The following is a 13314-nucleotide window of genomic DNA, read 5'->3' as shown; positions in this document are numbered from 1 at the left end:
CACATATCCCACAACAACGCTGCATTGTCGCAGTGATTGGTTTACTACTCAATATAGACCTCTTACAGGTCCTTCTGTTATGGCCCTTATCTCCACATGCTCGACATCTGAATCGCCTATCGAGGTTGCCAATAAGTTCGGGACAATAGTGTCTTCGATGCCCTTCACGACCGCAGTTTGTACAGTAAAATTTTACTCCTACATTGAAAAAGAAGGCAGTCAATATCAGCTCCAGTATAATGTACTTGAAAGAAGGTGAGCGTTTGTATAACGTGCTGATCACTTTGGTCAAATGTTTATTTTTCTACATCAATCTAATCACTTGAAAGCATTTAACAATAACACTAGCATTCTTAATTATAATGAAAGCTGAACCTAGGCAAATAGAAATTTGAATACAAAAATTGAACCTAAGCATATACTTGCTGTCTTAACTTCTCTATCAACGAGGAAAGGAACTTCGAATAAGTCTAAAACTGGAACCTAAATCTAGTCGTGCTAAGAATTTCCATCGTACAACTATATATTATATAGAACAAATATGAAGCCTCCCCTATCAACTTGAAGCCAAAATGCACTAATACAAATAACTTCATTACTTTGTGAAATCATAGTAACATAGATTGCTAATCTTACTGTAACAGTGAGTAAAAACATCAAACAAATAGTTAAAGATCTTTCTTTCTTTAACGTACCTTGCTCAGTTTTGATTATTTTTTTCATCATATCTGTCCAAAGTTAGCACAAAAGTGAAAAAATGGAGTCGATCCAAACAACCTTAGCCTTCCTCTGAAAGGATGGTGTAAGAGCACAATGGGCAAGAACATCATTTTTTGTAAAAAATATGGTAAACAAAAGTGTACAGCATTAAAGGCCCAACCTCGAGATTTGCACGAGTCACAATTCAAGATGATTAATGTCTTCCCTACTTCTTTTAAATAAAAATATATTGCATAACAAAATACTTTGTACATCTTGAATAGACAGTAAAAAGCATATAAATAATGCAACTACACGTCTAGGATATACATATTATTTTCAGCATAGTGAAAATGCAACTTGGTAACTAACTTTATATTTATGAGGATATTAATAACAACTTATAATGAAATGATGCATTAGCATGCAGGAACAAGTTAAAAAGACATTGAATATAAATGTATAAAACCATAAAACCTGACATCAAAAGTTTAACATGTTCCAAACCAATCTTTTGCTTCATTTTCATTAGTGGAAACAATTCAGCAGACAGATACAGAAACGACAAAAGTAATATTATGAAGTTTTTAGCTGCAACAAAAAGCAACAGAATTGGAATGTATTTTGCAATTTGGTACTTAATGATAGATATAAAATACATCCTGATATAAACTTATATAGTGTTACATCAATCCTCAATTAACAAACAAAGATCGAAAACCTATTCTATCAATTTAGACACCCTAGCACATGCTTCATTATTATGAATTAATCTTTATAACATTAACCTAGAAAATTCAATCAAATACAATTACAAGATAAACTTATACGATAAATATAAAATATATCCGACTATTGAGTTCCTGTAACTACCCAATTGGTACCTAGTTGTAAATATATATTATATCTGCATATATACAAAAATTCATACCTAAATTTTGTACCACAAAAATCACATTTGAATCTTTTTACAATATGGATTAAGAAAAAACATAACGGCAGTCTACAGATTGTATTTATTCACCTAAATTTTGCACCACACAAACAAAAGATTCTAATACTTCTTCATCTAAGATAACATTTTTAAACTAGTTAAACTAGATATGATTTATATCTGCATATAAAAAAATATTAAAGTTAAAATGAAATTTATATTTACTATTAATAACTTTTCTTCTTTAAAAAGATCTTATATTGATATGAATTCAACATAATAACAAAAAAAAAATTTAATATATACGAAATTATATTAAAAAAATACTAAATTAATAAAAAACAAATTTATTATATAAATTATATGAATATATTAGTAAGGGCATTTTTTGAACATTACATAAATTTACAACATTCCAAAAATAAATCCTAAAAAATAAACATAGCTATCCAAATATTCTCATCCTTATAAATTTTCGTACAAAACAAACATGAATATCTGAAGATGTCAGACATCTAAAATTTTGGGCATCTAAAATTCCCCAACTAAGCTCAAGGAAGGAATGAGGTATATGAGGTGAACTCTTGGGGAATTATGCAACTAATTTTCAAGGTTATTTATCCAGAGAAACTGGATCATTTTAACTCTTATTCATACTAAATCTTTAGAAACTATTAAATCTCTTATTGTTCAAGATATTTGTCAAATGATATCCTTGAACTCTTATCTTTCTCTTCCCTTTCTTCCAGGAAGAAAGAAGCTCACTGTTTTTCTTCATCATTAAGCTTTGTTGAAAAATCATGGTTTCTATCATTAGTTCTAATGTCAAAAGTTGTTCTCTTGTATTCAACATTTTTGTCAGTTACAAAGCTGATGTTATGAAGTAGTTTAATCAAACGAGATGCACAATGCTAATAAATTACCTTTGATGATTCTCTAAACTTGTACATGAGATACATCTAAAAAAGCGTCCCCCACCAAATCTGATATGGTTGAGAAATTACCTTGATGCATATATCTCATATCAAGTGAAGACATTCATTAAAAAGAAAAAGAAAACATAAGCAAAGAAAAAAAAAAGGAAAATAGTTGACATGTTTCCTCCCATGTTGACAATACTTTTTTCATTTGATTCTTTACTAAATATTTGCTGATAAAAATGATGAGAGTAGACAAATGATAATATATTTGTAAAATAATCGAAAGACTTTTTGGGATTTTTTTAAATAATGTTTTTATTTAAACTTATTTTTAAAATAATGCTACATTAAATAAAATTAAAGAAAAAATACTTCTTTTGAAACTTATTCCAAAAACAATGTCTTTGAAATTAGTCCCCCACTTGGTCGTCTCTTGAAGAGACGACCATAAGGACGTGGCGCTTTATTGGCCCCATGTCTGATTTTTAAAAAAAATCAAGGCATGGTCGTCTCTTGTTGGTCACGGTCGTTTCTTCACGGGACGAATTAGATTTTTAGTAAATAATAAATATTATTATTTATTATATATTAAAAAGTAGACATTTGTTTGGGATACTAATTAGTGGCACAGTGGATGACTTGAAAAACACCAGATCCCGAGAAGAGTTGAAGATGGTGCAAGATCGAATCCTCTTATCTTACTTCGAACGGAAGCTTAGCCCGCCTCACTTGCTTTTTTTACTGCATAAGGGCATAAACAAAGTCAATGAATTTCCTTCTAACTAGCAGTTGAGAGTAAGCAAGCTACCTTCATTCAACAGATTTGTGGTTGAGTCAATAACATGCTCTGGGTCGGGAATCTTTCCTCTTCTCTTTGGCATTTCCGCTTCCTGCATTCTTTTTCTCGACTAATTTCAATCTTTCAGTAGTGAAATACGATTTCAGTATTCAATCTATCTCCTTCGTTCTGGAGTTAAGGACTAATTTTCTATGGTCTCTTTTCCTTAAACTTCAGCTCTCTTTAAGTTCTCTTCTAAGGAATTTTTTCTTCTTGGTCTAGTAACAAGTCTCGGTAAGCTGTCGCAATCAGGCAATTCGTTAAAAGAGATATCTGATAGTAAAAATAAATTGGTCAACATTAAAAACATAATAAGAAATGAGAAACACATCAATCAAAGCTTGAACACGAGAATTCTTGAATATAAGGTGAGTACAAATCCACTACACCATAGTTGACTTTAACTAAAAAGATGATTATATACAATAATTAACGTGATTACAAATCCAATAAAAACTATAATAAATATGTGTGTATGTGTATATATATATATTTTATACACAATAAAAACTATAGAGTGGTGCTGCTTTCTAAGTTCAATCAATTATCGTACACTACAAAGTTTGGTTCAGCAGGAGATAAGAGATCTACGCTATCTAGTGTTCAAGATTTTGATGCTCCAAGTTTCAACTTGTTATAACAATTTTAAGTATTGACTTTATGTACTGGATTACATTTGAGTTTTTGGTTAGTTATTATTTCCTTTGAGGCTAGATATATTCAATATGACTCACTATGACTTCTTAATTGTGACTTCACTTGATTTGATATATTGAAGGATTTTTCATCAAACTACTTAAGTTATACTACACATGTCATTTCTGAAATTATTTGACTGTACTAGACTACACACTTGGTTTATTGATATTGTCGAAGACTGCAGTTTTTTTTTCTTAGTCCATATTTTTGAAGTTTCAAATGTGATTTAGGCATGAATTCTTGTATATATGCGGATATAATATATATCTACAACTAAGTAAAATTGGGTAGTTATAAGAACTCAATAGTCAAATGTACTTTATATCCTACTTAAAAGGTGTATATACAGAATGTTAATTACATCGCGAATAATAGTAGATTTCAAAAGTACATATAGAATATATGTTATAACCTATATATAACATAAACGTAAAAATGAAATAACGAAACAACATGAATCATAATAAGAAATATATATATATATATATAATTAAATAAGACAGGGGAACAACCACTTAAATAGAAAAAGCTTGCACGTCACTTAAATAGGAAAGAGGAACAACCACTCAAAAAAGTTAAGGAACAAGAGGAGGTTAGTGAAGAGATGAACTTGTTATAGAATAAGGGGAGATCCCTTTGGGAAATTACGGAAAGAGAATGATTTGAATATTTTTGTAATTAATAATAGTGGTAAATCAAGATAATGAATCTTTTTGAAAGAATGAATTACGAGATTGATGTTGAAAAATTGTATGAGACCCACAATAATTAAAAAATTGTGATAACAATTTATGGAATTAAATCTTTTATATTTTTTTAAAAAACAAATAAGTATAATAAATGTAAATGCAATAAATAAGGGTAAAATCAGTATTAAAATAAAATTCTACCTGCAGAATTCTAAAAGTGTAAAATTAGAAAACTTTAGACATTTGTGTCAATAAGTTTCTGAAACAGCCATCCCAAGATATTATCTCTAAATAAAGGGAGTCTACTTCATTTTCAAGGGTTCAGAATTTTAGAATTGAGAGAATTCACACCAAATTGAAGATTCTCGAAAGACTTGAAGATTCGAAGACCAACTTGAAGACTTTGAAAACTTGAAGAATTGAAGATTCTCGAAGAACATATAACTTAGATCCAAATTCAAGTACAAGCATCTCAATCTTCACATCAAGTTCGAGAGAATGAATCGGAGGATAAAGATTAGAGATTGAATCTACTATACAATACATACAAACAATATAAAAGTTCAACTCCACGAAATATAATTTCTTCGGAAATCTCGTGTGAACAGCTTTGACGGAGAACTGATGAGCTTGCAACCAGAAAACTCGACACCAGTGCAGTGCGCCGCCTAATAACCTTCGACGCTCAAGTCAGTAATCGTAGTAGAAAATAGGAAATGACATCTTAAGTACAACTAACTAGGTTTTTCACTTACTTGGTGAAGGTGAAGGTCTTCCCTTATATAAGCTTGGATGCTCGACTAGGGAGGATAACGGTTAGGATGGCAAGGGCGCGTCGTGGTGTACGGTGCATGTCGGGGCTGTGCATCCCCGACAATAGGCGTGTGGTGCCTCCGCTTGCCGACTGTGAGGCTGTGAGCTTGCCGCCCGGCACGAGCTTGGCGTGCTCCCTGTACCGGGGTAGTGGAAACGCGTCTTCCTTGTCATTGCAGCGTAGGATGCATAACCGTATGTGGTCCTACGCCCTCTATGACTAACATACGTCCTGCTCGGTTTTCACTTTCAATATTTATATTATAAAATTATATTTTTTTAAGAAGAACAATAAAAAATGTATGTTGGTTGTTAAAAAAACGTTGCTTTAAAATTATATATTCAAGATAATAAATTCTTCCAAATATTAAAAATAAATTGAGATATTATATAATTTAGTTGAAGTTTATTTTATATGTAAATTTAATATATAAATATATTTAATTGCATAAAGTTGTTTATTAGTCAATGAGTTCATAATCTATTTAAATTATAAAATTAAAAATAAAAATGTAGAAAATTGATGGAAGAAAATATATGAAAAACGAATGAAGGGCAAAAATGTAAAGAGAAGATGCCTTGGACCTGAGAATCTCGGAAACCCATGTTTCGAAAGGGTATCCCAATCGACTCAAATGCCTTAAGTATGAGCATCCTAGGATACCCGGTTGTTAAAAATTTAGAGATCTATTTTACACAGATATATTAAATACAAAATTACAAATTTTAAAATCCTCAAATATTTTTTGAGAGTGCTAGGAGTCTCTCCTACAATAGCCTCAAACTATTCAGTAAAATAAAACCTACCTCACAAGGGAGTGCCCCAGTTTTATATCACTCACTCTCCCCCCCTACAAACATCCATACTCATTCTCTAACTAACTTTGGTGGGAAGTTCCCACTCTACCCCTCCTAGTGTAGGTATTAACAATTTGGTGGGAAGTTCCTACTCTGCCTCTCTTACTACAGGTATTCACCACCGGAGGTCTCACATCACCCCCTAATTCTAGAAGCACCTTGTCCCAAGGTGCGTTTCAAGAAAGTGATTTTTTTTTTTGAACAAGATACGAACTTTTCATTGATAAATGAAAAGGAACAAAATTGTTCAAAGATACAAACTCCCAAGGATTGAACAAATAGAAATAATTAAGATAAAGAGGGAAAAAACCATGAACATGAAGAAACCTTATTAAAAGGGAGTTATAAAAGCCTCCCAATTCATACAAAGCATACTAGGAGAATAAGAAGAGAAGAGATTGGAACGAACACACCATTATGAGGTTTTAAATTTGGCTATTGAGAAACACTCTATTGGAGAACGATTCTTGCCTTCAAAGACCAGCTGATTTCTTTCCGACCACAATTCGAAAGGAGAGCTTTTATCCTAAAAGCACAAAGAAGATTGGTTTTAGAGCTTGCTTGCAAACCAATGAGAAGTTGTAATATAATTTGAGACACCTACAGATCCCACACCCATGAAACTTCAAACATTGAAAGGCATTTCTTCCAACAAATCTTCACATAGCTACATGAAAAAAAGATGTCTTTGGGTTTCTCCACTTGGCTTGCACATTAAACAAATCGATGGCTGCATCAAAGTATCGGACATTTTCTTTTGTAACATCTCTATAGTGTTAACTTTGCCCCTGAGAAGAATCCAGACTAGAAAATTAACTCTCTTTGAACAAAAAGAGCTCCATAAGATACATAAAACTTCCTTAGGAATATTAGAGATTGAGTGCCCGGACTAACTCAACGAACGAACGGAAAAGATGCTCGAAGCTTCCAAACTCCATACCTGATGATCTTCTGAATCATTGAGGGAAATAGAAGAGAGTAAGGATAAAAGATTCGCCAGTTCAATGACTTCCTCATCCTTCAATGAAAGCCTAGTAGGTAGCCTCCAAGAAGAACCAATGCTATCTCAAGCATCCGCTACCGCAATGAGAAGATCAAACGAGATCCTAAAGATTGCTGGAAATCTATCTTTAAGCAAAACATCTCCCACCCAAAGTTGATGCCAAAACAAACTCCTTTTACCGTTCCCAACTTTTAAATGGGAGAAAGAATCCACTTGCTTCCAAGCTTTGGAAATGTTCCTCCAAGGACTTCTACCTGAACCTGTCGACTTAGGCAAAGTGCACCAGCCGCCAAAATTAGTACCATGAATACTAGCCACCACCAGCCTCCATAAACTTGAGGATTCTACACTGAAACGCCACCCCCACTTTGCAAGCAAAGTTCTATTTCATTTAGCAAAGTTCCCAATGCCAAGGCTCCTTCCTCACGATCTAAAGAGGTTATGCCCCACCTCACTAGATGATTTACTGAACCTTTCGAAGAACCTCCCCAAAGAAAGGAACGACCGCTTTTCTCCATCTACTTGCAAATTCGCATAGGAACCTTGAAGAAAGAAAAGTAATATAATGGAAGATGTTCAAGAACCGATTGACAAAGAGTCAATCTTCCACCCCTCGATAATTGGTACCTCTTCCATCGATCTAAATTCTTCATGATGTTGTCTTGAATAGGGCTCCAAAAATTGTCGTGCTTTGGATTATCCCCTAATGGCATTCCCAGACAATACAACAGAAGCTTTTCCGTTTTGCAACAAAATCTAGATACCATTTGCTGAATGTTTTGGGTCTTCAAGTCCACTTAGAGAAGACTTCTCCCAATTAACCTTCAAACCCGAAAGCCATTCAAAAGCTTTAATTGTGTCAAACAATACAGCCAACATATCATCATCATCTTTGCAAAACAAGAGTGTATCATCAGCAAATTGCAAATGTGAAATATGCAACAAATTCCTGCCAACTATGAACCCCTAAAATGCCCCTATAGAGTGTATGTGATCTAGCAAACTACTCAATATGTCACTCACAATTCAGAACAAAAATGGAAAGAGAGGATCACCTTGCCTAAGCCCCTTGAAGCATGAATTCTTCTCATTGGCCTGCCATTAATGAAAATGGAGAACTTGGTGTCCTTAATACACCCATTGATCCATGATATCCATCTATTCCCAAACCTTTTAGCAAAGTGTTGTTGATGGAAGTTAGGGAATTGCTCTTCCAACTTGTGGATTGCCTCCCACGTGGCTTCTACTTTCGCTAGATTCTTCCAACTTACTAAGGCCTCCACTGTCCCCGAATCTGGGTTGATCCGTGTGGCAAAACATCTTCAAGTTTAGCTACCCATTCCATCTATTCCGTCAGCCATGGTGTGATCTGTTGGACTATCAACGTCGCACCTATAGCCTTTTTGAGCTGGGACACATGAAACACCGGATGAACTCGGGCTTCGTTTGGCTGCTTCAACATATATGTTACCTTGCCAATGCTAAATCATCAAAAGGCCAAAATATTTCTGAGGTAGCTTTTCATTCTGGCATTTGGCCAATGATTTATGGTGATAAAGTCTGATTTTCAAGAATACCTGGTTCCCTCATTGAATTCCACATCATGTCGGCTCTTGACCGTACACTTCCTCATATGTTCTTGTGCCAGCCTCATATGCTCCTTCAGTCTATCAATAGCTTCATCTCGTTAAGCTAGCTGTAGTTGTTGATCTTGATCTAGGGTAGCATTGGAGGTCTATATTTGAGGTAATTTCAAGTCTTCTACCAGTCACTGCAATATAAAATTACGCGTGGCCTCGCAGTTGATCAACACCACCACCTCCCTGCCGTGTACCGTCGAGTTTCATTGTACCCGAAGTTGTAAATCCGACGATGGTGTTGAAAGCCACGAATTCAACTATCTTTTCTTTGTCCTCTAGTATGCCTTGTCCTTCTTAGATGGTTTCAATTGTAGTTTCCTCTTCTACTGATTCATCATTGTGAACCACATAGACTCTCGGCTCTGGATTTTTGCATTTATGACCAACCGATGAATTGAGTATTTCTCTTTGCAGCAAAAACACAACCCCTTTCCCTTATGTTTCTGATACTCAGCCTCAGTGAGTCTCCGTTGTACTGTTTCCAATTTCGCTGGCAGCGTAGGCCCTAGTCCCTTACTCGTTAATGTGACAGTGCCCGCTGGAGTTAACCCTATTGTTTTCCTTAGGGTCTTTGTCGCCATTGTTGCTGGTTTGCTTTCACTCTTACCTTGGTTCGATTCACTTGATTCTAGGACTTCTAGGTTAATATCCTCAATCAATTGTGCCTTTCGCATGATTTTGTCCAATCCCTCAAGTTTCGAAGCCAACACTTCTTCTCGTACAACTAGGTCCAGCCCGTTTAGAGTGCACTCTTCAACACCTCCTCCAAAATCTGCCGTAAGGGTGTCGCCAGTGCTTCAAACCATTCCCTAAACTCCGCAACGATACTTTCCTGTTTAATGGGTAAAAGGCGTGACACTGCTTACCTTCTTTCAATGGATGAAATCTCTGGTACATGCCTTCAGATCGTTCCAATTCATGAATTTCTATCAATTATCTGTCCATCGATACCACGCTAGCGCAATTCCGCTGAAGCTGATCACCGCCACTACCATCTTCTCCGAGTCCGTAAACTTATGGATATCAAAGTAGTGCTCCACTCTGAAAAACCACGAGTTCGGGTTGACTCCTGTAAAAATCGGCATCTCAATCTTTTTGAATTTACTGTTATTGTTCCCTTTTCGTGTGTTTCCAAGATTTGCGGAATGTCCTCCATCTTCTTCTTCCTTAATGAAGACCCCTCACCAATGGTAGATGCTGATTGGGGTGTTTTCCTGCCGATGATCTCAACCATAAACATCTCAGTGGTTTCTGCATGTTCGTTAGCTGCTCACGAATGATTGTCATCGATTTCTTCATACTGCTTATCTTAGTTTCCATTGCTTCGCACCTCTCTTCCAATTTCTTTTGTGCCATTTTGCTCAATTTCCCCCGGATGAATGCTCTGATACCAATATGGAAGGTAACCCCTCATAAGTTCATGGTATTAGATAGCAAACTTACACCCGAAGGCATACAAGCAACCATCCAATTCGAAAGTGCTGGGAGTCTCTCTTACAATAGCCTCAAACTATTCAACAAAATGAAACCTACCTCACAAGGGAATGCCCACAGGTTTATATCACTCCCTCCCCGCCCCTCCTACAAACATCCATACTCATGGTAGGAAGTTTCTACTCTGCTCGTCTACTATAGTTATTCACCACCGGAGGTCTCACATCCTCATTCGGCTAAGAGGCTGATATTTTTAATCTTTAAGTTCCCCATCCCTAGGCCACCCTCTTGAGCAGTTGGTGGCCTCTGTCATGGCTTGGCCATCCTTGAGCAGTTTGTGGCTTTTGTCATGAGGGGAGCACCATTTCCTCTCTTATATCTTCTTTCTTCTACGAGAAATCAATCAGTAGTCTTTATTTTACCTTCTTTTTGGAACTCACCTCTCTTGCTTTGGGTTTCTGCCGTCTTGTATCCAATAGGGAAGCAAAGGATTTAGTGGCTCTTGTCTTTGCTTGGGGAGTTCTCTGGTAGTCCGAGGAGAAGAAATATTCGTCAAGGTCCCCATCCTTTAGAGGGGCTTTCTTGTAGATATTTTTTCCATTGTTTAGTGGATCCCTCTTCCTCCAATAGTCACGTCTTTTCCTCACTATGGGAAGTTAAAATTCCCAAGGAGGTAAAATTTTTTGTGACAGGTACTACATGACATAGCCAATACGTAGGATCTGGTTTGGAGAAAGTCTCCCCTCATGATAGGATCGCAGTGTTGTATCCTTTGTAAGGGTGTGAGTGTTGTATCCTTTGTAAGGGTGTGAGTGTGACAAAGGATCTCGATCATCTCATATGGAGTTATCTCACTATGAATGGTTAGCAATTAAAGCCTAACTGGGGGAGATGGTGAGATGCCAATCATCTCACCATCTAAAGGAGGTTCGAAGAAAATTGAAGCTGAATACAAAGGGGAGTATCATTCTTGCAAAATCATTTTCACCTCCTGTAACTTAACTTTACTTTTAATTTTCCTTTTACTGCATTTAATTCATGTTGAGTTCTGCTTTTACCTTTGAGCTTAGTCATTTCATTTGGTTAGATAGAGTAGTTTAAAATCTTATCAAGTAGAATTCTACCCCAGCCCATGGTGAATTACTGCACAGGAATTTCATTAGAAGGATGAATTATCAAGATTAGCTGAATGGATGAGATGTTCAAGCATCAGCGTTAGTGAGCATCGCTCCTATCTTAAGAGGATATATGGAAAAGACAGATTCCCTATCCGGCCCATTTACTACAAGGGCAGTTGTCAGACGTACTGCTACTCAAATATTCAGAACCAGTGCCACTCAAATATCCTAGTTCAATTTCTTAAAGAATTATCCTTTTTCACTCCTTGATATTGATGTATTAATTAAAACCCAGGCTAGTAGCCCCTATTGCATCAAGGACAATATAAAGTTTAAGTTTAGGGGTATGGGTGTTTTGTTGAGCCATGTATGTTGTGGTGTGGTAATTGTCTTGGCCCTATTATTCAGCTCGAAAATAAAAGAACGAAAATTCTACCTGCAAAGAGCTGAGCAGTGAGCTTACAAGCTTATGCAAGTCCTCATTATACAGAATGATTAAGACACTCAAATTACCAATTTGTCCCAACTGTGCAATTTGAATTGATTATCACTCTGATCAAAAATGGCAAGTTAGTGAAATCAAAAGCACTGGTTTCATGTTTTGACATGCAAACTAATTTTTAATTTAAATTTATCTATACGATTTTCTTAAAATTTCAGAGAGTCATTTGGTAGCCAGATATGAAACATAACGGTTCAAAATTACCAAATTACTTTTTCTTACAAATTTGAGATGTTTCAAATATATTCCTAAAAGGAAAAGAAGACTGAACCTGTTCTTATAAGATGCTTTTCCTTTAAAGGTTACTGCAAGCATTAAATCAAGTGAAATTGGGTTTTGTTCTGGTTGTTCTTGATTTTATTCTTTCTCTCCTTTTTTTTTTAATTTTATTTTATGGGAATTATGCCTCAATACCAGGGGTTGGTTCATTAGCTAAAAGAACTTAAATTTCATTTTGCAGTGTTTTTTCAATGCATGTTTGTTGTCAAACAATTTCAAGTCTCCTAATCCTTATAGTCCTTCAAATGTATGATCTTTTCTTTGTAACACAGAAAGCCAAAGGAAGTGCTGAAGCAAGAAAACGTACTTCTGAAGCTTTGAAAGCATTCTTCAGCGATCCAGAGAATCGTCGAAAGTGAAGCGTTGCAATGAAAGGTCAATTTTTGTATTCAAATTTCTATTTGCGTAGGTTCAGCTTTCATTATAATTAAGAATGGAGATACTGCCTGAAGTCGGATAACATGAAATTGATCAATGGAGATAGGATGGCTAATGAAAATAGCAGATTGAGGCAGTATCATTGTAGAATCTGCAATAAAAAGGGTCACAATCGGCGAAACTGTCCCGATATTGACGGGAAAGCCAACGATTCAACCCCTCGAAGAACATACACCTGCAAACTATGCAATGAAAAAGGTCATAATAATAGGACTTGCCCAAGTAGAAATATGAATGATCTACAGAAAAATCCACCAGTTGCTGCAAACCAATGAACTCTCTTGTTGTACTTGAACAAAATTTGATAGTACTTAAACAAAGCCCCACTGAAATCACAAGTGACAGAAGAATCCACCAGTTGCTTCAATTTGTTTTTCAAACGACTTTTGATTACCATGGCAAAAAATTTTAATTTAGTAGCACATTTTTTTTAGAAAATTAGAACTTTCT

Source organism: Momordica charantia, assembly GCF_013281855.1.
Source record: "Momordica charantia cultivar OHB3-1 chromosome 8 unlocalized genomic scaffold, Mcharantia_2.0 BLBB01000008.1, whole genome shotgun sequence".
Classification (NCBI taxonomy): Eukaryota; Viridiplantae; Streptophyta; class Magnoliopsida; order Cucurbitales; family Cucurbitaceae; genus Momordica; species Momordica charantia.
This window is presented reverse-complemented; position numbering follows the sequence as displayed.